The 4,977-nt window shown below is 43.3% G+C and overlaps 1 long non-coding RNA gene across 3 annotated transcripts; it reads right to left on the reverse strand.

The window, feature by feature from the left end:
• Window positions 1–485: 485 nt before the first annotated feature.
• On the reverse strand, window positions 486–2,579 carry LOC109196073 (uncharacterized). Of its 3 annotated transcripts, XR_002057536.2 has the most exons (5): window positions 2,494–2,530; window positions 2,088–2,180; window positions 1,532–1,705; window positions 1,367–1,443; window positions 486–1,116 (listed from the first exon to the last, which is right to left on the reverse strand). It is a non-coding gene; the product is annotated as an uncharacterized LOC109196073 (long non-coding RNA). The 3 variants fall into 3 exon arrangements; XR_002057534.2 differs by lacking the exon at window positions 2,088–2,180 and having other exon boundaries at window positions 2,494–2,579; XR_002057535.2 differs by lacking the exon at window positions 2,494–2,530 and having other exon boundaries at window positions 2,088–2,322.
• Window positions 2,580–4,977: the final 2,398 nt, after the last annotated feature.

Consider the following 4,977-nt stretch of genomic DNA (forward strand, 5'->3'; position numbering starts at 1 on the left):
TAGGCTAACAATTAAAGTAAACTCATCAGTATTAAAAATACAGCTGGAAAGGTGAACTGTTCCTACTTTAAGAGCAAGTGCAAGTGCAGGCAGATATGTTGCAAAATGTATTTACCATCATAATTAAATACAAAAAGAAAGAATGTGCAGAAAAAATCTGAACTCTAAACTCACACCTATGATATTAATTTAAAATCATAGTTGACCTTTTCGAGTTATTGTAACAAAAAAGGAAAAAAGTCTTTTCTGTGGCTAAGTCCTCAATTTTCCTTTATTCCTTGTAATGTTGTCAGTCTCCATATGAGTCACGTTGACCACGTGCTGTGTGCTTCATGCTTTGCTCTGGAATGTCAGGTTTCAAATTGCATGTACCCGATATTGCCTTGCCATGCCATGCCATGCCAGAGATATAAGATTGTGTGTAACTGTAAAATCAAATGACTATTATTTATTTGCAATAAAATAACATAAAACACACACCAAAGTACACACAGGACTTTTTATTAGTAAGTTACAATGCGGACACATGCACTGCCAAGGACATTTAAAAAAAATAATACTATGACATTTCATCATGTTTCAGTTAAACAAGTTAAGAATCAAGCAGCTAAGTAAAAAAAGATTTTTTCTGTTTATAACAATTAGAACATGTATGATTGAACACAGAAGAAACATGCACTTTACTGCACTGCAACATAGAAAATTATCCTAAGTGTAGAAAAACATATCATTTTCATTTGACAAACACTTGATGATACAAATGTGTTTGCAGTGACTGACTCACCCGAGTTTCTTCCAGAAGCCACAGGTTAACAGGTTAAAGGATATTTATTGTGTCACACAGCATGTTCTTTGGAAACTTGTTCAGCGCAGCGGTTTGAGAAAATATCACAGGCTGTCTGAGCGAGCAGGGTTTCCTTGATGTCATACCCCTCCAGAGGCAAGTGCGGTGTTGGTGGTGCATCACGGTGTAGTGTGATGTACCGGGTTGTCAAAACCGGCTGCTGACATGACAGAACACTGCCCTCCTGCACCAGCCCAAAGGCACTTTCCACAAGGGGCTTGTCAGGTCAGGGATCTGGTAATGGACCCACAATGCCTCTGTAGAATCCACTCCTAAAGAAAACATCAATGACAATAATGTAAGGAAGAAGGTTATTATACTGAACAACAACTAAACTAAAAAGTGTGAAACAGTGGTGCATAAGTTAGAGACTGGGATGTATATATGTACATGACTGAGTTAGCCGTCTTCAGAAAGTGTAATGTTGTATGTAAATTAATACCTATTCTGACACATGCATGTATGAACAAATAGCAACATGCATTTGTAACACAGGAAACCAAATTTTACAAATCTAATTACCGTACTCCAGTCTGGGCCATCCTATTTGGTACCGGCTTAGTGAAGATCATAGAGTTGATAGGTCCTGGCTTCACACCCTAACAGAAGACACATTTACTATGGATGGTGTTGCTGTTCATATGTAAACATGGTCTAATTCAAAAACTTTAACCTTATTTAAATTACCACTGTCCGTGGCTTGTGCCATTGCTGTTCAGATTCGGTGCAGCTATGCACAGGGGGACAACCGGCACTCTGAGTTGTGAGTAGTGTGCTGTTTGGAAGAGCAGTGCCACTGTGTGATTGCACATAACAGCACCTGCCACACAGGAGCACTGGCGATGAATCCAGAAGCTTAATCTAAGAAGAAAGAACTAAAATTAAAAATGTAACATCATCTTCATGGAAGAGCCAAACAGGAACATAGTTCAGTGTTATGGTTACTGACCCCTACAGGCTTACCCTCCTGAATGCTTAGGGTTTCCTTCTCTCCCTATTAAAACAATTTAACCATCCTTGATAACTGTAATAACTTAGATTGTGTATATTTGCAGTATTAACTTGGTGTAAATTTGTTTCTGATCACCCAAACACATCTGACTAGTCAAATTAGGTGTGATAAAGCAGGGGGACAAGGAAAACATTCAAGTTGATGGGCCTTCAGGAATGAACTTAACTAATGCTTAAATGAACTGAACCCCACTGAACAGGGATTAACAACTTTACACAGCTTCCTGCCTACACTTAGTCTGTGTGGTGCCTCACTCTTCCTCATTGACCTGTAGCACAGGGCTCTCACACAGACCTCCCCTGTCAACCTGTGTTTTTTTGGACACTGAATAAAGATACAAGAACCATTAGCATTATTTCTGTACTACTCATGTCAACACGTCTTAAACATATATACTTTACACGTAGCAAGAGTAGCATTGGGTAGTTAACTACCTGCTTAGTTAGCCAACTACCTAACGCTATTATAAAAGTGTCTAACAACAAAGTGACATTAGTTAAACCTCAACTATAAACACCGTTTAAGGAAACATGTAATGTAGAGAATTGACATCAAATGAAACACATAGCGGAGTAACGTAGTGTTTGCATTTCACGTTAGCTAACGTTTCTTTGTCGGTTAATTTACGTTTTCTTACCTTCGTAGTTGTGTATATATGATGCAGCATATAACTTAATCCTTTATCTAACATGCTGACGGGGTTTGTCGTCACTCTGTAAATCCGATGAACATCAGTGATGTTCAAATTGGGAGCTCTTGTAGGACGAGTGCAAACGCGGAGGTCGGATTATGAATGAGTGGGAGGAGTTGCGCCATTAGAAGGAAGATTACCTGACGCGTCAAAGGCTGAGTGCTTTGAAGTTCGGCCGTGCTTTGAAGTGCGGCCGTTAGGTCACGCCTACTGAGGGCATAAATAGAAGTCAAAACAGCATTAGTGTGTGTTAGTCTGTTCCTCTGGCTTTGCGTTTCTTAACGTTTTGTCCATTTCCATCAGCATCGGCGGAGCCTTGGGCATACGCTGTGCGATTTTTTCAGTGGCGTTATTCAGCGCCTGCTCAAACTGTACGATCGACTCGCAGGGGTTAGAAGTCACGATGCAGGGTCTCACACTATACGCCCGATGCTCTGATGCGACCTGAGTGCTCACACTAAGCATCAATCTGTCCCTCTCGCTCCCTCTCTGTCTTTCACTCACACAGACACACACACCACCACCATCAACTGTGCTAAATTGCTAATGAAAAATATTAATCAGGCAGCTGTGATTGAGCAGCAATGTCCATTCAAATATTTTCACGGTTGTTGTGGTCGTGATAATTTTGTGAGGAGACATCGAAAAGGCTCGGAAGAGCTTGCAAAAGTTCTACAAGTTGTGCTTTCATCGCTTGTGTCCAGATCACATGCTGCTGTGCTGCTCTGTCTTTTCGCCTTCATTTCTGTGTTTGCGCGTGCGCAGTGTGAGAGGCTGCAGTGACCCTCACGATGGCCGACAGGATTTCAAACAGGCTTGATTTTCTTATGTCCAAACCATTGATGATAGGGAGCTGGTCGAGGTGTTAATCGCTTCTTGTTACCCCATGTATACAACACGATGCACGATGAAGGCAAAACTCGGGCCGATCACCAAAACGGTCGCATGACTGAAAGACTCGGCTCAAAATTATCCAAAAATCGCACAGTGTATGCCCAGCATTACCTACGAACTTCTAACCCCTGCGAATCAATCGTGCAGTTTGAGCAGAAGCTGAATAACGTGACTGAAAGATCGAACAGTTGTATGACCAGTTTTATTCAGCTCCTGATCAGCATTTTTTTTTACATTTTTATGAATCTTCATCAGTTAAACTAAAAAAAAAAAACGGCGGGCATTCGCAGGGGGCTAAAGGAGCTTCTGGGTTGGGAGATGAAGCATCTTTAAAAAATTTCAAGAATTCAGGAGGCTTTCTTTCCAAACTCCTTATGTTTCAGGTGTTGGACCTGTTCGTGGGCTCCTGCACACTGGTATCCATCTCACCCGCTTGTAACTGTGCGTCACAGCCGGCGTGGAAACCTGGAGGTTCCTTCCAGATTTCACAATGCTTTGTTTCCAATCTCCTTGTGTTTCAGGTCTTGGGTCTCTTCCTGGGCTCCTGCACACTGGTATCTATCTCACCCGCTTGTAAGCATCCATCACATCCGGCGTGGAAACCTGAAGGTTCCCTCCAGATTTCACAACGCTTTGTTTCCAATCTCCTTGTGTTTCAGGTCTTGGGTCTGTTCCTGGGCTCCTGCACTCTGATATCCATCTCAACCGCTTGTAAGCATCCATCACAGCCGGCGTGGAAACCTGGAGGTTCCCTCCAGATTTCACAACGCTTTCTTTCCAATCTCCTTGTGTTTCAGGTCTTGGACCTGTTCCTGGGCTCCTGCACTCTGATATCCATCTCACCCGCTTGTAAGTATCCATCACAGCCGGCGTGGAAACCTGGAGGTTCCCTGCAGATTTCACAACGCTTTCTTTCCAATCTCCTTATGTTTCAGGTCTTGGATCTGTTTGTGGGCTCCTGCACACTGATATCCATCTCACCCGCTTCTAAGTGTCCGTCACAACCAGTGTGGAAAGCTGGAAGTTCCCTCCAGATTGCACAACGCTTTCTTTGCACTCTCCTTGTGTTTCAGGTCTTGGATCTCTTCCTGGGCTCCTGCACTCTGATATCCATCTCACCCGCTTCTAAGTGTCCGTCACAGCCGGCGTGGAAACCTGGAAGTTCCCTCCAGATTGCACAACGCTTTCTTTCCACTCTCCTTGTGTTTCAGATCTTGGATCTGTTTGTGGGCTCCTGCACACTGATATCCATCTCACCCGCTTCTAAGTGTCTGTCACAGCCGGCGTGGAAACCTGGAAGTTCCCTCCAGACTGCACAACGCTTTCTTTCCACTCTCCTTGTGTTTCAGGTCTTGGATCGCTTCCTGGGCTCCTGCACTCTGATATCTATCTCACCCGCTTGTAAGTGTCCGTCACAACAGCGTGGAAACCTGGAGGTTCCCTCAGATTTCACACGCTTTCTTCCATTCCTTGTGTTTCAGGTCTTGGATCTGTTGGGCTCCTGCACTCTGATATCCATCTCACCCGCTTCTAAGT

Source organism: Oreochromis niloticus, linkage group LG3 (genome assembly GCF_001858045.2).
Source record: "Oreochromis niloticus isolate F11D_XX linkage group LG3, O_niloticus_UMD_NMBU, whole genome shotgun sequence".
NCBI classification, from domain to species: domain Eukaryota; kingdom Metazoa; phylum Chordata; class Actinopteri; order Cichliformes; family Cichlidae; genus Oreochromis; species Oreochromis niloticus.